A 25559-nucleotide genomic window follows, 5' to 3' on the forward strand; every position below is an offset into this window, starting at 1 on the left:
ACCTCTTCAAGAGCTTCACACAACTTACTCAACTATGCTAGAGCCCATAATAGCTTGTGGCTACACACGGAAGTTTCTAGCATGAAATATCTCAGTTCCCTTTGAGCCTGGGTGGCGGCCCGTAGGATTATCACATGGGTACTCCGGGATATCCTAGGACAACACTGGATTCTCCAGGTGCCCGACAAGCAATCCACCTAGATGTCTATTAAAGTTGCCACCTTAAGTTGAACCATTAACTAACAATCTCACATCTGTCATGGTTTCACTCAAACCTAATCCACGTCTACGAGCATAACATGACAATATAAGCAATACATAGAAGTAACTCCCAAGGGTTTGATAATAACAAGGCAATAGGTTCTACCTCATCAACTACTTCCCAATCCCACATGTTATCAAGTCGAAACCATGCAATGTGTGAGGGTTGAAACTAATGCATAAAAACTGGATGATAAAGGGATATGATCAAAGTGTTACTTGCCTTAATGATGATCCGCAAAACCTAGAGACTCATAGTAGCACGCTTCGCACTCTGGGTGTTCTATCGCAAACAAACAATAGCATACATAAGCAATCAAGCAAAGAAGCACGGGTAAAACTCAAATAAGAAGATCTAACCAGAAAGTTCAACTTAAGAACTCCGGTTTGCAAAAAGAATCAAATCAAACAGAGCAACGAAACTCAAACTGCAAAGAAACAAGATCCGATTACTAATCTGGACTGAAGTAAAATTTTACAGTACCAAAATCTTGTTCAAGTTGATTAAATAGAAAGAGGGTTTCGAGACGAAGATCTAGGTGCTTGAATCGCCTGATTCGGATAAACGAGCAAAAAGATAAACTAAAACGAGAATCGGATCAGAAATAGCGTTCGGAAATAATCACGGAAAATCCGAGAAAAAGAAAAACTGACGAACAGGCTAACGAATGAACGTTCACTGTCTGCGGCTAACGAGTGAACACCGTTCATTAAAACGAACGTACGGACGAGCGTCTGCTAAGAAATTAAATAGAGAAAACCGGCGAACCGATCTATTCTAAAAAAAGCCTAGGGTTTTATAAGAATGACCGACGGTTTTTACCTAAACCAAAAAAAAACCAAACGACAAGATCGGATCCTGACGGCGGCGGCTCCGGCGGCGCGGCATGGGCTTGCAGGGCGGCGGCGACGGTGGGCGGTGCGGCGCGGCGGCGGGGAGGTGCGACGGCGGCGCTGCGGGCGGCGAGGCGAGGCGTGGTAGGCGGCGGCGGGGTATTTAAGAGGGGGGCTGCGGGGCAGCTTGGGGAAGGGGCAAGGCAGCGGCGGGGACGAAGTCCTGGTCGGACTCGGCGACGGCGGCGTGGTGGTCGCGGTCTCCTGGAGGGAGACGGCGGCGCGGGGCAGTTGGTCCGGCCTGGCTCGGTTGGGCTTCAGCCCAGCCGGGCGCTGAAGATTTTTTTTAAAACGTGCCGTCAAAAAAAATCCTAGAAAAATAAATAAAAATCTAAAAATGCCAAAATAAATTTTCACCGTCTAAATAAAATATTTAGAACAAGATGAACATTTTCTTGTCCCTAAAATGCAATTTTGAAAACGTGCAATTTTTCTAATGCAAATAAAATAGCAATAAAATCCGAATAAAATCAAATATTTGATTTTAATATTTTTCCTCAAATATTTCATTTATTTTGGAGAAGTCATATTATCTCCTCTCATATATTTTAACATGAAATATTTTCAGGGACAAAAACAATTAAAACCAAAAATCCTCGTTTCAATATGAAAACAGTGAAATTCCCAACTCTCACCGAGGGTCCTTGAGTTTGCTTAGAATTTTGAGGATCACGAAACGAAATGCAACAAAATATGATATGCAAGGATAACCTAATGTATAACATTCCAAATTGAAAATTTGGGATGTTACAGTTCTGCTGTCAGTATTGTAGTTGAACTTTCTCATCTTCATTTGTTTATTAATTTTTCTTCCATGCAGATTGAGCAGGATGAGGCTGCTGCCACCGACAGCAGGGCTGATGATGGTACTGAGGCTAATATTTCTGATCACCATACGAATGATGTTAGCTTGGAGCACCCTGTTGTTGATGTGAGTCTGTCCTCGGTGTTTGTATGTTTTTACTATGTTGTTCTGCTGTCAGGATTGTAGTTGAACTTCCTCATCTTCATCTATTTATTAATTTTTCTTTTCATGCAGGAGACCAGTCATAATGTTGAGGCTGCTGTTTACGGTGTAGTTAATGATGCATCTACTGATAAGTGTAAGGTTATTTTTATTTTTATTGTGTTTAATCATATTTTCTTGAATTTTCATGTGCACCAATGTGCCTTGCTTGTTCATTTTCTACCCCACACCGTTAAGAGTTTGCAGGTGGTACCTACCTTTTTTTGTTACTGTGGTTTAATTCCTTGTGTTTATTATTGCTAATAATAGCATTGTTTTTTTGCTTCATTACATATGAAATCAGGGTCCTGTTGTTGGCGACGAGCCTTGTTCGCCCGTTGGTGATGTTGCTTTGAATGTTAGTAGCAGCAAGATCGATGATGTTGCTGTGAATGCTTCTAAGGTTTGTTTTTCTGTGCAACTCTTGCTAGCTTATTTTTTATTGTTAGTTTTGCTCATATTATTCACTTTTTCTGAATTTTTATTTCTTCAGATGACTGATGTTGAGCGTGAGGCTGTCGTTAGTGGTGGAGATGATGCTCGTGGTTTTCCATTGAGTAGTGGGCGCGAAGTTGGTACCAAAGTTGCTGATGAGGATGTTGGTGTTGCTAGCATACTTGATGCCAAATCGTCTGGTGTTGGTATTGTTGGGAATGAAAATGTTTCTGATTGTGAAGATTTCCCGCCGGAGAATTTCCTGCCTGGAGGTCTTGATTACGGTGATGCATTGCAAGATGCCTCTAGCATGGAGGAGGTGCCATCCGAGGATGATGATTTACTTCTGTCGATTTCTTCTGGCCCCTTGACGCAGGAGGTGCTCGTGTCGTCCCAGGAATTTTTTTCTACAGACCCTGAAAGTGCAGCGATATTGGAGTCCTCTCAAGATCTCCCATCGTCAAACCCTGAAACTGGAGGCATATTGGTCTCATCACAGGAACTACCGTTGTCGTCAAATGCTGATAGTGAAGGTAAGGACTTGTAAATGAGGTGTACTTCTCAATTTTGGCATTTTTGACATGTTCACTTGTAGTGCTTGAACTTATTGTTTTTCTTCTTTTTGTGCAAGTAGAAAGTGGTAATGTTGTTAAGGTTGATATGTTTTTCTTCACTGTTACGAGGTTGCGCACGAACCATGCGAAACGGTTAGTTTGGGATTTTGCCCGTACCATTTTTGTCTCCTTTTCTTTCTCTCATATGAATATTTTTGTTATTGTAGTAGTTTTAATTCATGTAATCTTTTGTGTTTTCCTAGTGACAAGACGATGTTTCAAAATATAGAATGTGATGCCAGTGTTGGTTCTATTGCTAAAGCACTTGTCCCCACTGGCATGCTCAACTCAGACAGTGCTGACATTGTTTTATATGCTCTACGTCAGAAGTACCGAGACACTGACAAGTTGATAGTTCCCAGATGGGTGACGGTGAGTATTTTGCTTTGTAGATAGGATGATAACTTGTTTTGCCAATTTTATAAGTGTTGTTGTTCTTTTTGTACAACAGACCAAGATCTGTGATGGAAATATTGACCCCAATGTGATAAATTGGTTCACGAGATCGGGTGCTGATGGTTTTGACCAAGTAGGTGACCTTGAACTTTTCGTACTGATGAACTAGAACTGTCCTATTTTCTTGCAAGTTTGGGAGGTGGGGGAATGAACTTGAGCAGCCTGCTTTTACCCCTGCACTTATGAATGATGTGTGCTGATACGTCTCCGTCGTATCTATAATTTTTGATTGTTCCATGCCAATATTATTCAACTTTCATATACTTTTGCCAACTTTTTATACTATTTTTGGGACTAACATATTGATCCAGTGCCCAGTGCCAGTTCCCGTTTGTTGCATGTTTCTTGTTTCGCAGAATATCCATATCAAACGAAGTCCGAACAGAATAAAAACTGACGGAGATGGTACCGAGGCTAATGTTTCTAATCACGAAACGAATGATGTTGGCTTGGAGCGCCCTGTTGTTGATGTGAGTCAGTCCTCGGTGTTTGCAATTTGTTCTATGTTGTTCTTGTAGCGACCCGACCTCAAACAGTCAAGTCTCTGTGCTTCAGTGTCATCCTTGGATCGGTAATGCTGACACACATAGTACTCGAAGGATTTATAACAGAGTAGCAATCACACACTTATTACATCGAATGTCTCAAAAGAGAACTTATTACAGTAAATATGGCTTAAGGCCATCTAATACGATAACAACGGAAGGCTTCGAAGATAAAGTGAGTCCATCAACTCCAACGGCATAGCTGAGCTGCACGGCAACGACCTAACAAACCTTACTCCTCGTCTGAAAAGTCTGCAACATAATACGTTGCAGCCCGAAACGGGTCAGCACATGGAATATGCTGGCAATATAACATGGTAGAGCAAGAACAGAATAATGCTATCACTATATGCATATTTGGCTGGTGGAAAGCTCTACGGTTATAGTTTTTATGGAAAGCCAATTTTTCCCTACAACAAAGGAATAGATTTTATTTAACTATCATGGTAGTTTAAACAACATTGAGAAGGTTCCTCCAACTCAATCCCAATTAAAAAGTAATTATTAGCCCAACAATATTAATTTAGAGTGATGAGATACATATGATAATCCAAGTACTAGATACTCAAGATGTCCATAACTGGGGACACGACTAACCATGATTAGTTTATACACTCTATAGAGGTTTGCACACTTTTCCCCACAAGATTCGATCTCCTCCGTTGGATTTATCGCACTATAGGCTGTTAGAGAAATGGATGACCGAGACACAGTTTTTCAGAAGCATTAACTCTCTACTCCGGATAGACTATACCACCTACAACCGACTACCTGCTAGTCTACCTCTTCAAGAGCTTCACACAACTTACTCAACTATGCTAGAGCCCATAATAGCTTGTGGCTACACACGGAAGTTTCTAGCATGAAATATCTCAGTTCCCTTTGAGCCTGGGTGGCGGCCCGTAGGATTATCACATGGGTACTCCGGGATATCCTAGGACAACACTGGATTCTCCAGGTGCCTGACAAGCAATCCACCTAGATGTGTATTAAAGTTGCCACCTTAAGTTGAACCATTAACTAACAATCTCACATCTGTCATGGTTTCACTCAAACCTAATCCACGTCTACGAGCATAACATGACAATATAAGCAATACATAGAAGTAACTCCCAAGGGTTTGATAATAACAAGGCAATAGGTTCTACCTCATCAACTACTTCCCAATCCCACATGTTATCAAGTCGAAACCATGCAATGTGTGAGGGTTGAAACTAATGCATAAAAACTGGATGATAAAGGGATATGATCAAAGTGTTACTTGCCTTAATGATGATCCGCAAAACCTAGAGACTCATAGTAGCACGCTTCGCACTCTGGGTGTTCTATCGCAAACAAACAATAGCATACATAAGCAATCAAGCAAAGAAGCACGGGTAAAACTCAAATAAGAAGATCTAACCAGAAAGTTCAACTTAAGAACTCCGGTTTGCAAAAAGAATCAAATCAAACGGAGCAACGAAACTCAAACTGCAAAGAAACAAGATCCGATTACTAATCTGGACTGAAGTAAAATTTTACAGTACCAAAATCTTGTTCAAGTTGATTAAATAGAAAGAGGGTTTCGAGACGAAGATCTAGGTGCTTGAATCGCCTGATTCGGATAAACGAGCAAAAAGATAAACTAAAACGAGAATCGGATCAGAAATAGCGTTCGGAAATAATCGCGGAAAATCCGAGAAAAAGAAAAACTGACGAACAGGCTAACGAACGAACGTTCACTGTCTGCGGCTAACGAGTGAACACCGTTCATTAAAACGAGGGCAAGGAATAAGAGAGAGACAGAGAGACAGATCCAATCTCGGAGGGGCTCTCGCCGCTCCCATGCCATGGAAGCCAAGGACCAGAGGCGAAACCCTTCTCCCATCTAGGGAGGAGGGCAAGGAAGAAGAAGACGAAGGGGCCCCCTCTCCCCTTCTCTTCCGGTGGCACCGGAACGCTGCCGTGGCCATCATCATCACCACCGCGATCTACTCCAACACCTCCGCCATCTTCACCAACATATCCATCACCTTCCCCCCTCTATCTACAGCGGTCCACTCTCCCGCAACCCGCTGTACCCTCTACTTGAACATGGTGCTTTATGCTTCATATTATTATCCAATGATGTCTTGCCATCCTATGATGTCTGAGTAGATTTTCGTTGTCCTATCGGTGGTTGATGAATTGCTATGATTGATTTAATTTTCTTGTGGTTATGTTACTGTCCTTTGGTGCCCATCATATGATTGTGCGCGTGGATGACACCCTAGGGTTAGTTGTATGTTGATAAGGCTATGTATTGGAGGGCAAGAGTGACAGAAGCTTCAACCTAGCATAGAAATTGATGCATACGGGATTGAAGGGGGACCAATATATCTTAATGCTATGGTTGAGTTTTACCTTAATGAACATTAGTAGTTGCAGATTCTTGCTAATAGTTCCAATCATAAGTGTATAGAATTCCATGTCAGGGATGACATGCTAGAAGTGGCCTCTCCCACATAATACTTGCTATCGGTCTAGTAAAGTAGTCAATTGCTTAGGGGAAATTTCGCAACTCCTACCACCACTTTTCCACACTCGCTATATTTACTTTATTGTTTCTTTATCTAAACAGCCCCTACTTTTTATTTATGTACTCTTTATTATCTTGCAAACCTATCCAACAACACCTACAAAGTACTTCTAGTTTCATACTTGTTCCAGGTAAAGCGAACGTCAAGCGTGTGTAGAGTTGTATGTGGTCGATAGAACTTGAGGGAATATTTATTCTACCTTTAGCTCCTCATTGGGTTCGACACTCTTACTTATCGAAAACTGTTGCGATCCACTATACTTGTGGGTTATCAAGACCTTTTTTTGGCGCCGTTGCCGGGGAGCAATAGCATGGGGTGAATATTCTCGTGTGTGCTTGTTTGCTTTATCACTATGTAATTTTTATTTGTTGTTCTTAGTTGTTCTCTATCTTTATTTATGGATATGGAACACGAAATACCAAAAAAATTAGGTGTACTTGCTACTCATGGAGATGGGGAACCTCCAAAAACCCTCGATGCTGGTTATGTGAAAAATATGATGTACTACTTTAATAATCCTGAGAAAACCCCATTCAGTTATGTAATGGGAGTAACGTTGGATCAATGTGAATACTTTAGGGATTACCACTTGACACAAAAAGGGAAGTATCATGGGATCAAATTCATATATTGAATTGGTATGCTAGGCAACTATGCTTGAGATATGATTATACTTGTTGCTCTAGGATGAAGGCTCCACACCTTCCCTTTTTATGCAAATTAAATGATAATAAGAACTTAGCTTCTTATGCTAATGGTATATATGATTACTATGATGTGGAACAAATAGAAGAATTTGTTGCTTTTATGGGTTCTTATGAAATTGAATCTATGTTTAAAGAGTTTGAAGATTTTGATGATTTGGTTTATAGACCTGAAAATTTAGCTATCCTTAAATATTGCTATGAGAATTCTGAATACAATTACGAAATTAATGCGCTTATTGAGAAAGTCTCCGCTGTCCAAGAAGAGACTAATATTTTGCAGGAATCTATGGAAGAAGAAGAAGTTGATGAAATTGTGAGCTCATTGGATGAAAAAGATGAGGAAGAGAGCAAAGAACAAAAGGAGGAAGAGCGAATTGATCACCCGTGCCTACCTTCTAATGAGAGTAACTCTTCAACTCATACATTGTTTAATTCCCCTTCATGCTTACCGAAGGATGAATGCTATGATAATTGCTATGATCCTGTTGATTCTTTTGAAATATCCCTTTTTGATGATGCTTGCTATGCTTGTGGCCAAGATGCCAATATGAATTATGCTTATGGAGATGAACTTGCTATAGTTCCTTATGTTAAACATGAAATTGTTGCTATTGCACCCACACATAATAGTCCTATTATCTTTTTGAATTCTCCCTACTACACTATATCGAGGAAGCTTGTGCTTATTAAGGATTATATTCATGGGTTGCATTTTACTACTACACATGATGATTTTGATAGATATAATACGCATGTGCTTGCTGCTCCTACTTGCAATTATTATGAGAGAGGAACTACTTCTCCGCCTCATTATGTTTCCAATACAACAAAATTGCAAGAAACTGTTTATACTATGCATTGGCCTTTACTATGTGTGCATGAATTGTTCTTTTATGACATGCCGATGCATATGAAGAGAGTTAGACTTCGTCATTACATGATATATGTTACCTTGTGCTCACCACTAAATTACAAATCATTGTTAATTAAAATTGGCTTTGATATACCTTGGGATCCGGGTGGATCCATTACTTGAGCACTATATGCCTAGCTTAATGGCTTTAAAGAAAGCGCTGCCAGGGAGACAACTCGGAAGTTTTAGAGAGTCATTTATTTCTGTTGAGTGCTTTCATATAGTTTAAAAACAACAAAAATAAAGAGGGGAACCCTAAACTTTTTCAAAAAGGAAAGTGAAAGTGAGAGAGACAAGCATTGTTGAAGTGGGAGCTAGCCTTGAACGTTGTTCATGCTCACTAAAACTTCGTGAATCTTTATTACAGAAAATTTTCAACAAAAATAATTATCCCCTTGTACAATTCCATTGTATTATAAAAATAATGTGCCAAGGTTTCCCTTTAGGATGTTTACATTTGCTTGATGGTTTGTATGGCGCATGACAGAAACTATGGCTGTAGTGCGCGATTTTATTTTTAGCTAGAACGTCAAATGGTTCTGATTCTTTTTGCACTGTGTTCCTATAAATTTTTTTTATTTTTCCTAATTTTGGTAGAATTTTTCAAGCATCAGAAGTATGGTGAATGTTCAGATTATTACACACTATTCTGTTTTAGACAGATTCTGTTTTTGATGCATAGTTTGCTTGTTTTGATGAAACTATCGAATTATATTTGTGGATTAAGCCATGAAAAAGTGATATTACAGTAGACACAATGCAAAAAAAATATGAATTGGTTTGCAACAGTACTTAGAGTAGTGATTTGCTTTATTATATTAACGGATCTTACCGAGTTTTCTGTTGAAGTTTTGTGTGGATGAAGTGTTCGATGATTGAGAAGGTCTCGATGTGAGAAGAAGGACGAGAGGCAAGAGCTCAAGCTTGGGGATTACCAAGGCACCCCAAGTAAATATTCAAGGAGACTCAAGCGTCTAAGCTTGGGGATGCCCCGGAAGGCATCCCTCTTTCTTCAACAAATATCAGTATGTTTCCGGATTCGTTTCGTTCATGTGATATGTGCAATCTTGGAGCATCTTTTGCATTTAGTTTTCATTTTCCTTTTATGCACCATGCTGGTATGAGATAGTCCTTGGTTGATTTATAGAATGCTCTATGCACTTCACTTATATTTTTTGAGTATGTCTTTATAGAATGCTTCATGTGCTTCACTTATATCATTTGAAGTTTGGATTTCCTGTTTCTCTTTACATAGAAAACCATCATTTCTAGAATGCTCTTTTGCTTCACTTATATTTGTTAGAGGGTGGGCATACCATTTGTATAAATAATTAAACTCTCTTGCTTCACTTATATCTATTTAGCGAGATGACAGGAAGTGGTCATTCACATGGTTAGTCATAAATCCTACATAAAACTTTTAGATCACTGAATATGATATGTTTGATTCCTTGCAATAGTTTTGTGATATAAAGATGGTGATATTAGAGTCATGCTAGTGGGTAGTTGTGGATTAGTAGAAATACTTGTGTTGAGGTTTGTGATTCCCGTAGCATGCACGTATCGTGAACCGTTATGTAATGAAGTCGGAGCATGAGGTATTTATTGATTGTCTTCCTTATGAGTGGCGGTCGGAGACGAGCGATGGTCTTTGCCTACCAATCTATCCCCCTAGGAGCATGCGCATAGTACTTTGTTTCGATGACTAATAGATTTTTGCAATAAGTATGTGAGTTCTTTATGACTAATGTTGAGTTCATGGATTATACGCACTCTCACCCTTCCACCATTGCTAGCCTCTCTAGTACTGCGCAACTTTCACCGGTACCATAAACCCACCATATACCTTCCTCAAAACATCCACCATAACTACCTATCATGGCATTTCCATAGCCATTCCGAGATATATTGCCATGCAACTTCCATCATCCTCATACACATGACTTGAGCATTCATTGTCATATTGCTTTGCATGATCGTAAGATAGCTAGCATGATGTTTTCATGGCTTGTCCGTTTTTTGATGTCATTGCTATGCTAGATCATTGCACATCCCGATACACCGCCGGAGGCATTCATATAGAGTCATATCTTTGTTCTAGTATCGAGTTATAATATTGAGTTGTAAGTAAATAAAAGTGTGATGATCATCATTATTAGAGCATAGCCCCAGTGAGGAAATGATGATGGAGACTATGATTCCCCCATGAGTCGGGATGAGACTCTGGACTTTACAAAAAAATAAAAGAGGCTAAAGAAGCCCAAATAAAAAAAGAGGCCAAAGAAGCCCACCAAAAAAATAAAAAAAATAAAAAAATGAGAGAAAAAGAGAGAAGGGGCAGTGATACTATCCTTTTTCCACACTTGTGCTTAGTAGCACCATGTTCTTCATATAGAGAGTCTCTTGAGTTATCACTTTCATATACTAGTGGGAATTTTCATTATAGAACTTGGCTTGTATATTCCGATGATGGGCTTCCTCAAATGCCCGAGGTCCCCATGAGCAAGCAAGTTGGATGCACACCCACTTAGTTTCAGTTGGAGCTTTCATACACTTATAGCTCTAGTGCATCCGTTGCATGGCAATCCCTACTCACTCACATTGATATCTATTGATGGGCATCTCCATAGCCCGCTGATACGCCTAGTTGATGTGAGACTATCTTCTCCTTTTTGTCTTCTCCACCATCATATTCTATTCCACCTATAGTGCTATGTCCATGGCTCACGCTCATGTATTGTGTGAAAGTTGAAAAGGTTTGAGAACATCAAAAGTATGAAACAATTTCTTGGCTTGTCATCGGGGTTGTGAATGATGTGAATATTTTGTGTGGTGAAGATGGAGCATAGCCAGACTATATGATTTTGTAGGGCTAACTTTCTTTGGGCATGTTATTTTGAAAAGACATGATTGCTTTATTAGTAGGCTTGAAGTATTATTGTTTTTATGTCAAATGATAGACTATTGCTTTGAATCACTCGTATCTTAATATTCATGCCATGATTAGATATGTGATCAAGATTATGCTAGGTAGCATTCCACATCAAAAATTATCTTTTTTATCATTTACCTACTCGAGGACGAGCAAGAATTAAGCTTGGGGATGCTAATACGTCTCCGTCGTATCTATAATTTTTTATTGTTCCATGCCAATATTATTCAACTTTCATATACTTTTCGCAACTTTTTATACCATTTTTGGGACTAACATATTGATCCAGTGCCCAGTGCCAGTTCCTGTTTGTTGCATATTTATTGTTTCGCAGAATATCCATATCAAACGAAGTCCAAACGGAATAAAAACCGACAGAGATTTTTTGGAATATATATGATTTTTGGGAAGAAAAATCCACGCGCGACGATGCTCGAGGGGCACATGAGGTAGGGGCGCGCCCTAGGGAGGAAGGCATGCCCCTGACCCTCATGGCCACCCCGCAAGTCGGTTGATGCCCTTCTTCCTGACAAGAAAGCTAATTTTCAGATAGTGATCATGTCAAAATTTCAGCCCAATCGGAGTTACGGATCTCCGGGAATATAAGAAACGGTGAAAGGGAAGAATCTGAGAACGCAGAAACAGAGAGAGACAGAGAGACAGATCCAATCTCGGAGGGGCTCTCGCCCCTCCCATGCCATGTAGGCCAAGGGCCAGAGGGGAAACCCTTCTCCCATCTAGGGAGGAGGCCAAGGAAGAAGAAGACGAAGGGGCCCCCTCTCCCCTTCTCTTCCGGTGGCGCCGGAACACTGCCGTGGCCATCATCATCATCACCGCGATCTACTCCAACACCTCCACCATCTTCACCAACATCTCCATCACCTTCCCCCCTCTATCTACAGTGGTCCACTCTCCCGCAACCCACTGTACCCTCTACTTGAACATGGTGCTTTATGCTTCATATTATTATCCAATGATGTGTTGCCATCCTATGATGTCTGAGTAGATTTTTGTTGTCCTATCGGTGGTTGATGAGTTGCTATGATTGATTTAATTTGATTGTGGTTATGTTGCTGTCCTTTGGTGCCCATCATATGATTGCGCGCGTGGATCACACCCTAGGGTTAGTTGTATGTTGATAGGACTATGTATTGGAGGGCAAGAGTGACAGAAGCTTCAACCTAGCATAGAAATTGATGCATACGGGATTGAAGGGGGACCAATATATCTTAACGCTATGGTTGGGTTTTACCTTAATGAACATTAGTAGTTGCGGATGCTTGTTAATAGTTCCAATCATAAGTGCATAGAATTCCAAGTCAGGGATGACATGCTAGAAGTGGCCTCTCCCACATAATACTTGCTATCGGTCTAGTAAAGTAGTCAATTGCTTAGGGGCAATTTCGCAACTCCTACCACCACTTTTCCACTCTCCCTATATTTACTTTATTGTTTCTTTATCTAAACAGCCCCTACTTTTTATTTATGTACTCTTTATTATCTTGCAAACCTATCCAACAACACCTACAAAGTACTTCTAGTTTCATACTTGTTCTAGGTAAAGCTAACGTCAAGCGTGCGTAGAGTTGTATCGGTGGTCAATAGAACTTGAGGGAATATTTATTCTACCTTTAGCTCCTCGTACTGTTGTGATCCCCTATACTTGTGGGTTATCATGTGCTTATTTTTTTGAAGCTGAACTTATTGTCGCAAGGAAATTGAACTAATATGTTTGTTGCAATTTTAACTTGAGTAGCATATATTTTTTGTAGTGTTTTGCTTACTCAATTAGAACTTATGATTATCTTTTTTTACTTCTGAATTTAAATTTACTTCTTTTATTTTATTGTTTGGAGGCTGAATTTTTTGTTTCATTATGATTTGTTAAATTCATTTTTCCTCTACGATTTTTTGTCAGCTTCTTTTCCCTACTTTTGATCCACCGTCATTTGCGGCAACCATGAAGCCTAGTGAAGAATCTGGGCATTGGTGCTTGATTGTTCTGAATTTGAGGTTCCGTTGTTTTGAGTGTCTTGATTCACTGCGCGATGAAACCTGGAGTGATGCAGTTAGATTCTTAAGGACTATGACAGATAACATCAAGAAGCTTTGGAGGGAGTACAGCGTAGACAGGGTCAAACCATTCTCGCCGGTGCATATTGATGGTTTCTCTTGCGAGTTTGTGCGGGTGCTGTAGCAGAAAAACACATGAGTATCCGTTTTTAATGATTTTTTTGTTAGTTGTTTTTGTTGCTGGGAGGGTGGTGTTCCTGTATTTTCGGATTTGTGATGTACCCTTTTGTATTCTCTTTTGTTAACAGGCATGATTGTGGATTCTTTATGCTACAAAGCTGCAAGACCTATCATTGCCGGGAGGATAGAGTGATTGAAATGTTGGATTATAGCCATGAAGACGTTCTTGACATTAGGAAGAATTTCCTGTATACCTGCGCAACTAGTGATGTGTTTGATGTTGACTTTCGTGGTTTGTTTGGCATGGAACCCTGTACATAATGCAAGTCCTTTTGTAATTTTTTGCAGCTTGTACTTCTTGATTGGTACTGTCATGAATTATGTATTTGAACTTTACCCTTGATGCGGTCTTTTATTTTTTATTTTTGCAGGTGAGTGGCTGGATCTTGATGAGCATGACTACATGATCTTTGGCAGCCAGTTCTCAGAGCTCGAGCGCGTATCTATTGATCTTAGCCAGGGGCGTTCTCCAGAAAAGACAAGGTCTGGTGTTATTAAGGGGCGGTTGGGAGCTCTGAAAGGTTCTATGTCTGCTTGTGCGGAGAGCCCCTCTACACCCAAGAATCCCATCGTGGAATTGATAGACATCGATGATGATGCATTTGATAAGATCGCTGGCATGAGAAGAGTCACCAGGAGCGCTGCTGCTACCAAGGGTTTATCCCCACTTGCTGGAATAGTGGCCCGTAGAGCTGGTGGTGCTAGGAAGGATCCTGCTTTGGATTCTGGCAATGCTACAAGCACGAAGCGTGCACCCAGAGCTCCTATTAAGTTTTACTCCCCTGTGCAGCAGCTTCACCATCATAAATTCCCTCACCTGGAGAAGGCTCGCAAGTTGTATAATCTGTTGCTTAGAGATGAAGCATGTGAGAAGTATGCCGAGTGATTATATCTCATTATGTTTCCTCTTCTTTTCCTCTGTTGTTTGTAACTGCTAGATAAATGTGATCTGAACTGTTACTTTTTATACAACTTGAACTGCTATGAATGCCTTATCTTGCTTCCCCTGCTTTTTGTTCTTGTCTGTGCTATAGGAATACATTCTCAATGATACCTTAGCCCGATGATAGCGTAACCAACTTCACTGGGAAACGTATCTGGGAAGTTTTTGCACCTAGGCAAATGATGGAGGGTGATGTAATGGACTTCCTCATTGATGATTGGCAGAAAGATCCCGATAGAAATGTTGATTTTGCGTCTGCGAAAAGGGTATTGTTGAGTCCATATTTCATCACGGTAACCAATCAGATCGTTTGTTTCTGTTAAACAAGACCGCCTATTGTTTTACGAGTTTTGATAATACTTTGCTTTGTTTATCCTTTTCCCCTGTCTATTTTTTTGGCTTTTTTTGCAGGTTGTGCTTTAATGTACTTTTTACGGTGATGAAAATAAAGAGTTTAATGTGAAGAGTGCAGCGAGAGATTTCAAGAGCTATGTTAAAGATAATGAAGACTTGCTCAGTGCCGACCTTGTGAGATATACTAGCTGATTTTTGGTTTTAATTGTTTGTTGTCATGGTGGTTTTTATTTTAAATATTTAACATCTCTTTTTTGGTCATCTGTTTTTAGATCATGATGCCTCTATTCAAGCCTATGGTTTTACCAAAGGATAAGAAAGTGAACCACTTTTCCTTATATGTCATGAATCGGTACCGAATTAGCGTCGACATCCTTGACTCTTTACCTTATCCGAAGAACCATCATCCTTCAAAGAACACCTATCATAAAGACTGCGAGAAGATTGTGAGTGACATTTATTATCTGTACTGGATTAATTTTTCCGCATCTTTGTTTCTGCTTTTTCTTAGACCTAAAAATGTGTGCTTTCTTTTCTTTTTCTACAGATCTCCAGATTGGTCCAAGTAATGAAGGCTGTGTATGGTGATGCTCAGTACAATGCGAGCAAGCAGCCCAAATGGGAGCTTTTTGCAAAGAAACCAACATTTGTGAAGGTTCCACTTCAAGGGGCGAATGAATGTAGCCATTGTACTCTGAAGTATGCATGATCCTATGATGGTGAAAAGATCGTGGGGAACATTAGAGATAATGATGTGGGTTCTAGTTGAGCTTTTCAATTTTTTTGTGTTTGGCTGATTGTGTATTCTTCTTTTTAATGTGTCATGATTTTTCATAATTTGTTGTATTGTTTTGCAGCCTCGTATTGTTGATTGGAAGGCTGAGGATCTGTATAGAGTTGTGTTCAACCGGAATAACCAACTTCTGGTGACGGAGCTTCCCAAGGAGTTTCAGCCTTTGGCTCCTGGTGCATTTAAGAAATGGTCATCATTCGCGTAGTGAAATGGATAGTTGTGTGATATATCTCTTGAAAGCATTGTAGGCTTTGATTGTAGTGTTTGGATGTCTTTGTTTTTTGATAGTTGTGTGACATATCACTTGTGTATATTTCATTGGGAATTCGTTCTGGTTAAGTTCTATTTTTGGTACTAAAGTCTTGTAAACTAGTTGAATTGAAAACACATTTTCCCAAGTTCATTACGAGTTTTTGCTGGAAAAGTGAGATTTATTTTATTTTCATCTGTCCCAACCTAGGTTGGACCTTTATAGTTTTTGCACCCTCTTTTCTTGTACTTATAGTATAGTTATGTTGGTACTGAATTGTAATGTCGTTCAGCATAAGGCTTTTAAAATTTGGTGTCACGATGGCACTTGTGGATCTAGCGTGAGTGGAGTCATGCTTGCTTGTTATGTAGAACTTATTTCATATAATGTATTAGAACTAAAGTTTTTTTGGGGATTGAAATTATTTACGACCAAGTTGTTACGTGATCTCTAGCCAGATTTTATTTAAGTATAAGAAATTTAGCAAAATTTGAGAGCCAAATTTTTGTTTGAACTTCTTGAATTTTAGTAGTTGAACTTCATAGTAAAAGTTAAAGCACTGGTTTAAATTAGCTACATTTAGCAGATAGACGTATAAAGTTCATAATGACTTCACTAGTCAATGTGGGCTGATGCTTCTGTTGTTTGTTTTTTGTTAATTTTTGTCCTTGGTTTAACTGTAATATATTTGGTTGAGTCATGGCCTTCTTTCTCAAGGCATTAATTGGTATCATCATAGAACTTACTGAATAAACTAAGTTGCACTGAGATTTCAATTGTGCTGGTACTTTGATCATTTTATTTTCTTGTGTTGTTTGAAGCTAGTGCCTCACTGATTAATCTGGGTTGATGCTTCTATTGTCTTTCTTGTGATTTTCTCCTTGGTCGAACTGATATCTTTTTGATTTAGTTTGGGCCTTCTTTTTTCTAGGCTGTGGTTCTTCTCAAGGCAATGTTTGGTATGATCATAGTACTTGTCTTATAGACTAAGTTGTACTGACATTTCAGTTGTACTATTACTGTTATTATTTAGTGTGTCAATGTTTTTTGGAATGTGAACTGAAGCTTCCTGTTCCTTTTTATATTTTGTAGAATGAATGTACCGTTTGTTCAAGTGTACCAGAACTCTCAGTCCTAGCATGCTAGTGTCTAGGAAATACGTACTAATTGTTCTTTGCTTTTCTTGTTGCAGTACTCAGTAAATTTCTAACTACTATTAGCACGATGCTGTTAGTAGTGAATGTTTTCCTCGGCTGAAACTTAGTCTTTTCAGTGTTCTTCTGAAACTAAAAACTGATTTCTTAGTGTGATAGTACTACCGTAAATGTCTAAGTTGTACTGAGCGTCCAATTCTACTATTTGTTGTTGTCCTTAGTTAGTCTGCCACTGTTTTTGTTTTATTGTGAAAATATCCATGTGTGATTTTTGTTTCTGCATGACTAGTGCTGCGTGGCAGCCATCAAGTTTGAACTTCAACCTTCTTCAACTTCAAATGATTGATGAACAAAATAGGAAGCTAGCAAACTTGTTGAATGACATAAGCAAACGATGTACATGATAGACATAGGCAAACTTTTTCAAACCCGGACACACATAATGATGTCTACTACACAACCTTTTTTTTGTAGACGTTGTTAGGCCTCCAAGTGTAGAGGTTTGTAGGACAGTAACAAATTTCCCTCAAGTGGATGACCTAAGGTTTATCAATCCGTAGGAGGCGTAGGATGAAGATGGTCTGTCTCAAGCAACCCTGCAACAAAATAACAAAGAGTCTCTTGTGTCCCCAACACACCCAATACAATGGTAAATTGTATAGGTGCACTAGTTCGGCGAAGAGATGGTGATACAAGTGGTATATGGATGGTAGATAGAGGTTTTTGTAATCTGAAAATATAAAAACAACAAGGTAACTAATGATAAAAGTGAGCACAAACGGTATTGCAATGCATTGAAACAAGGCCTAGGGTTCATACTTTCACTAGTGCAAGTTCTCTCAACAATAATAACATAATTGGATCACATAACTATCCCTCAACATGCAACAAGGACTCACTCCAAAGTAACTAATAGCGGAGAACAAACAAAGAGATTATGGTAGGGTACAAAACCACCTCAAAGTTATCCTTTCTAATCGATCTATTCAAGAGTCTGTAGTAAAATAACATGAAGCTATTCTTTCCGTTCAATCTATCCTAGAGTTCGTAGTAGAATAACACCTTAAGACACAAATCAACCAAAACCCTAATGTCACCTAGATACTCCAATGTCACCTCAAGTATCCGTGGGTATTATTATACGATATGCATCACACAATCTCATATTCATCTATTCAACCAACACAAAGAGCTTCAAAGAGTGCCCCAAAGTTTCTACCGGAGAGTCAAGACGAAAACGTTTGCCAACCCCTATGCATAGGTTCATGGGCAGAACGCGCAAGTTGATCACCAAAACATACATCAAGTGGATCAATAGAATACCCCATTGTCACCACAGGTATCCCACGCAAGACATACATCAAGTGTTCTCAAATCCTTAAAGAATCAATCTGGTAAGATAACTTCAAAGGGAAAACTCAATTCATTACAAGAGAGTAGAGGGGGAGAAACATCATAAGATCCAACTATAATAGCAAAGCTCGCGATACATCAAGATCGTATCACCTCAAGAACACGAGAGAGAGAGATCAAACACATAGCTACTGGTACATACCCTCAACCCCGAGGGAAAACTACTCCCTCCTCGTCATGGAAAGCACTGAGATGATGAAGATGGCCGCCAAAGAGGGATTCCCCCTCCGGCAGGGTGCCGGAACGGGTCTAGATTGGTTTTCGGTGGCTACGGAGGCTTCTGGCGGCGGAATTACTAATCTGTTGTGCTCCTCGATGGTTTTAGGGTATATTGGTATATATAGGAGGAAGAAATACGTTAGGGGAGCCACAAGGGGCCCACGAGGGTGGAGGGCGCGCCCAGGGGGGTGGGCGCACCCCCCTGCCTCGTGCCTTCCTCGTTGCTTCCCTTACGTACACCCCAAGTCTTCTGGATTGCGTCCGTTCCAAAAATAAGTTCCGTGAAGTTTTAGGTCAATCGGACTCCGTCTGATTTTCCTTTTCTGCGATACTCTAAAACAAGGAAAAAACAAAAACTGGCACTGGACTCTGGGTTAATAGGTTAGTCCCAAAAATCATATAAAATAGCATATAAGTGCATATAAAACATCCAAGGTTGATAATATAATAGCATGGAACAATAAAAAATTATTTATACGTTAGAGACGTATCAGCATCCCCAAGCTTAATTCCTGCTCGTCCTCGAGTAGGTAAATGATAAAAAATAGAATTTTTGATGTGGAATGCTACCTAGGATATTTCTCAATGTAATGGAAAGAATATTCAGATCCATAAGATTCAAGACAAAAGTTTAATATTGACATGAAAATAATAATACTTCAAGCATACTAACAAAGTAATCATGTCTTCTCAAAATAACATGGCCAAAGAAAGCTATCAGTACAAAATCATATAGTCTGGCTATGCTCTATCTTCACCACACAAAATATTTAAATCATGCACAACCCCGATGACAAGGCAAGCAATTGTTTCATACTTTTGATGTTCTCAAACTTTTTCAATCTTCACGCAATACATGAGCGTGAGCCATGGACATAGCACTATAGGTGGAATAGAATGGTGGTCGTGGACAAGACAAAAAGGAGAAGATAGTCTCACATCAACTAGGCGTATCAACGGGCTATGGAGATGCCCATCAATAGATATCAATGTGAGTGAGTAGGGATTGCCATGCAACAGATGCACTAGAGCTATAAGTATATGAAAGCTCAACAAAAGAAACTAGTGGGTGTGCATCCAACTTGCTTGCTCACGAAGACCTAGGGCGTTTTGAGGAAGCCCATCATTGCAATATACAAGCCAAGTTCTATAATGAAAAAAATTCCCACTAGTATATGAAAGTGACAACATAGGAGACTCTCTATCATGAAGATGATGGTGCTACTTTGAAGCACAAGTGTGGTAAAAGGACAGTAGCATTGCCCCTTCTCTCTTTTTCTCTCATTTTTTATTTGGGCCTTTTCAATTTTTTTATTTGGGTCTTTTCTCCTTTTTTATGGCCTCTTTTTTATTTTTTTATTTTTATTTAGTCCGGAGTCTCATCCCGACTTGTGGGGGAATCATAGTCTCCATCATCCTTTCCTAACTCGGACAATGCTCTAATAATGATGATCATCACACTTTTATTTACTTACAACTCAAGAATTACAACTCGATACTTAGAACAAGATATGACTCTATATGAATGCCTCCGGCGGTGTACCGGGATGTGCAATGAATCAAGAGTGGCATGTATGAAAGAATTATGAATGGTGGCTTTGCCACAAATACGATGTCTACTACATGATCATGCAAAGCAATATGACAGTGATGGAGCGTGTCATAATAAATGGAACGGTGGTAAGTTGCATGGCAATATATCTCAGAATGGCTATGGAAATGCCATAATAGGTAGGTATGTTGGCTGTTTTGTGGAAGGTATATGGTGGGTTTAAGGTACCGGCGAAAGTTGCACAGTACTAGAGAGGCTAGCAATGGTGGAAGGGTGAGAGTGCGTATAATCCATGGATTCAACATTAGTCATAAAGAACTCACATACTTATTGCAAAAATCTATTATTTATCGAAAGAAAGTACTACGCGCATGCTCCTAGGGGGGTAGATTGGTAGGAAAAGACCATCGCTCGTCCCCGACCGGCACTCATAAGGATGACACTCAATAATTAAATCATGCTCCGACTTCATCACATAACGGTTCACCATACGTGCATGCTACGGGAATCACAAACTTCAACACAAGTATTTCTCAAATTCACAACTACTCAACTAGCACGACTCTAATATCACCATCTCCATATCTTAAAACAATTATCAAGTATCAAACTTCTCATAGTATTCAATGCACTCTATATGAAAGTTTTTATTATATCCCTCTTGGATGCCCATCATATTAGGACTAATTTCATAACCAAAGCAAATTACCATGCTGTTCTAAAAGGCTATCAAAATAATATAAGTGACGCATGAGAGTTCATCTATTTCTATAAAATAAAACCACCACCGTGCTCTAAAAAGATATAAGTGAAGCACTAGAGCAAATGACAAACTACTCCGAAAGATATAAGTGAAGATCAATGAGTAGTCGAATAATTATGCAACTATGTGAAGACTCTCTAACATTTAAGAATTTCAGATCTTGGTATTTTATGCAAACAGAAAGCAAAACTAAATAAAATAAAATGACGCTCCAAGCAAAACACATATCATGTTGTAAATAAACATATAGCTCCAAGTAAAGTTACTCATAAACGAAGACGAAAGAGGGGATGCCATCCGGGGCATCTGAAAGTGCAACTATCCCTAGGTGGTTTTGGTAATTCATAACAACATATAGCTCATTGAGCTAATGCTATTCCAAGATGACTATTTCAGGAAAGCTCAATGATTGGCATGGCATGGATGGTGAAAGTGGAACCCTCAAAATGCTAAGGACAAAGGATTGGCTCAAGCTCAAAAGCTCAAGACTCTTCATTTTATATTTTAGTGATCCAAGATCACATTGAGTCTTTAGGAAAAGCCAATACTATCAAGGAGGGATGAGGTGTTGCTTAATGAGCCTCTTGCTTCATGTGCTTAGTGATATGCTCCAAAACCCTCAACTACTTTCCCATATCCACATATGACCTAAACCCTAAGCCAAACTCGGTCCTACCGATTCTTTCTATCCGGCGCCACCGAGTTTCACTTGTCATAAGCCACTGCCAAACCCTAGCAAATCGGTTCTACCGATAGGGATCTTGGTCTCACCGAGATGGGATTGCAAACTCTCTATTTCCCTTTCGTAACTTTTCGGTCTCACCGAAAGAGCTAATCGGTCCCACCGAGATTGCAATGTAAATTCAGTGTTTCCTTTTTGTAACTTTTCGGTCTCACCGAAAGAGCAAATCGGTCCCACCGAGTTTGCTTGACCAACTCTCTGGTTAGCTTATTACCAAAATCGGTCCCACCGAGTTTGTGTAATCGGTCTCACCGAGATTACGTTATGCCCAAACCCTAACCATATCGGTCCTACCGAGTTGCATGTCTGTCCCACCGAAAATCTCTAACGGTCACTAGGTTTACCTTTTCGGTCCGACCGAGTTTGTTGATTCGGTCCCACTGAGATTGGAAAACTCTGTGTAATGGTTGGATTTTGTGTGGAGGCTATATATACCCCTCCACTTCCTCTTCATTCGTGGAGAGAGCCATCAGAACACATACACAATTCCAACTCATATGTTCTGAGAGAGAACCACCTACTCATGTGTTGAGACCAAGATATTCCATTCCTACCATATGAATCTTGATCTCTAGCCTTCCCCAAGTTGCTTTCCACTCAATTCTTCTTTCCACCAGATCCAAATCCTATGAGAGAGAGAGTTGAGTGTTGGGGAGACTATCATTTGAAGCACAAGAGCAAGGAGTTCATTACCTACACACCATTTGTTACTTCTTGGAGAGTGGTGTCTCCTAGATTGGCTAGGTGTTACTTGGGAGCCTCCGACAAGATTGTGGAGTTGAACCAAGGAGTTTGTAAGGGCAAGGAGATCGCCTACTTCGTGAAGATCTATAGCTAGTGAGGCAAGTCCTTCGTGGGCGATGGCCATGGTGGGATAGACAAGGTTGCTTCTTCATGGACCCTTTGTGGGTGGTTGCTTCTTCGTGGACCCTTTGTGGGTGGAGCCCTCCGTGGACTCGCGCAACCGTTACCCTTCGTGGGTGGAGCCCTCCGTGGACTCGCGCAACCGTTACCCTTCGTGGGTTGAAGTCTCCATCAACGTGGATGTAGGATAGCACCACCTATCCGAACCACGGGAAAAACATCCGTGTCTCCAATTGCGTTTGAATTCTCCAAACCCTTCCCTTTACATTCTTGCAAGTTGCATGCTTTACTTTCCGCTTCCAATATACTCTTTGCATGCTTGCTTGAATTGTGTGATGATTGCTTGACTTGTCCTACAATAGCTAAAATCTGCCAAGAACTAAAATTGGGAAAAGGCTAAGTTTTTATTTGGTCAAGTAGTCTAATCACCCCCCCTCTAGACATACTTTCGATCCTACAAGTGGTATCAGAGCTTTGGTCTCCATTTGCTTTGATCTCCATAGGTTTTGGTGGTCACAGCCTTGGTTTCACAACCTAGGAGAGTATGGCGTCTAGCGAGGGAAATTATCACCGTAGAGGTCCTTACTTTGATGGTACTAATTTTGCTAGTTGGAAGCATAAAATGAAAATGCATATTCTTGGACATAACCCCGCCGTTTGGGCTATTGTGTGTGTTGGTTTGCAAGGTGACTTCTTTGATGGGAAAGAACCAAACCGTGAAGCTACCGCGGATGAGTTGAAGATGTTGCAATACAATGCTCAAGCTTGTGATATTCTCTTCAACGGATTGTGCCCCGAAGAATTCAACAAAATCATCCATCTTGAGAATGCAAAGGAAATTTGGGACACTTTGATTGATATGCACGAAGGTACCGACTCCGTCAAGGAATCCAAGTTGGATGTGCTTCAAAGTCAACTTGACAAGTTCAAAATGAAGGATGGTGAAGATGTCGCTGAAATGTACTCTAGGCTTGCTCTCATCACAAATGAGATTGCCTGCTTAGGAAGTGAAGAGATGACCGATAGATTCATCATCAAGAAGATTCTAAGAGCCTTGGATGGAAAATATGATACCGTGTGCACATTGATCCAAATGATGCCCAATCACAAAGATCTCAAGCCAACGGAGGTGATTGGAAGAATTGTTGCTCATGAGATGTCACTTAAGGATAAAGAGGAACTTCACAACAAATCAAGTGGTGCCTACAAAGCCTCATGTGGAGCCCCTACATCATCAAGTGAGAAACAAAACTTCAATGAAGAATTGAGCTTAATGGTGAAGAACTTCAACAAGTTCTACAAGAGTAGAAGCAAAGATAGAAGCTTCAAGTCAAGGTCCTACAATGACAAAAGATCTTCTAGTCAAGAGCAAAACTGCTACAGTTGTGGAAGACCCGGACACTATTCCAATGAGTGTACGGCTCCCTACAAGAGAAGAGAAGATTCTCCAAAAAGAAGAAGCAAAGAATCACCACCAAGAGAGAGAAGGAGTAGAGATGATCGTTATGAACGAAGATACTCACGGAGAAGCAAGGATTCGGAAAGGAAGGAAAAATCATCAATGAGCTACACAAAACGAAGACATCAAGCTCATGTTGGTGAATGGGTATCCGGCTCCGACTCCGACAGCCACTCCGAGAGAAGTTATCACTCCGACTCCGAAGATACTCAAGATGAAGGTGTTGCCAGTCTAGCACTTGTGTCAACCAACTCCTACGACATATTTGACTCACCAAATGAAGGAATTGGAAGATGCTTCATGGCCAAAGGTCCTAAGGTAACACACCCCGAGTATGTTGATTTCAATAGTGATGAAGATGACTTGTTAGGTGATGATTTGCTTGTTGACAACTCTAGTGATGAATACTATGATGCAACGTCAATTAATCATGCTAATCAAGATGAAACGAATGACAATGATAAGCAGAAGATTGAGGCTCTAACTAAAGAACTAAACACTCTTAAGTTAGCTCATGAAACTATCTTCGAAGATCATCGAGAACTTTTAAGAGATCATGAGAAATTATGCTTTGAAAAGCTCAATCTTGAGCAAGAGCATGAGTTCTTAAAAGCAATCAATGATGATCTCTGCAAGAAAAGTTCTTCTTACATTGCCAAGCGTTTACTCTTATCCACTTACATGCCTCAAGTCAAGTCTAGTAACAAGAACAAGAAAGATTCTTCCTCTAGTAGTAACAATGATCATGCTAAATCCAATATTGTTGCTTCTAGTAGTTCTCTTGATTCCACTAATAATTCTCTTAGCCAAGTTACACTTGAGCAAGAAAATAGCTTATTGAAGGGAATTATAGAGAAAGGAGTGTACAAAAGCCTTGCCGGGAGTAAGAAATTCGAGGAAATTGTGCGCAAGCAAGGAATGCACCGGAAGAATCAAGGTGTTGGTTTTGAACGAAAGTTCAATGCCAATGGAGTTGAGTGGGAAGAAGATCAATACCCCAAGACAAAGTTTGTTCCTCAACAAGAGAAGTATGATACTTCTTTCAAGGGGACACAAGCTCAAGATGATCTTCCACCACAAGACTACAAGCAAAAAGGCAAGGGCAAGCTTCAAGAGGAAATTGATGCATTTGAAGAAGCTCCTAAGACCTTAGTCAAGTGGATTCCCAAGACTACTTCAAGTTCCACTTCATCAAGTACGACTACAACTCCAAGGATTCCCATCAAGATGGTGTGGATCCAAAAGAAGAAGAACTAAAGAGTTCTTGAGGGTGACTCCGCCAACATACTTCACTCTTATCATTTTGGCAAGAACAAGTGCAATCAACTTCCACATCTTGCACTAGTTCAAGGAATCACAAACCCTCTTGTTGGTAAGACAAGGGACAAGGTAACCTAAAAGTTTTCATGGACATCATCTTGTGTGTGCATCACTCTATGTCTATGGATATCCTTGTTTGTTCCTTGTGGGACTAACCCA

The sequence above is a fragment of the Triticum urartu genome, chromosome 4A (assembly GCF_056163025.1).
Source record: "Triticum urartu cultivar PI428250 chromosome 4A, HENAU_Tu73, whole genome shotgun sequence".
Taxonomy (NCBI): Eukaryota; Viridiplantae; Streptophyta; class Magnoliopsida; order Poales; family Poaceae; genus Triticum; species Triticum urartu.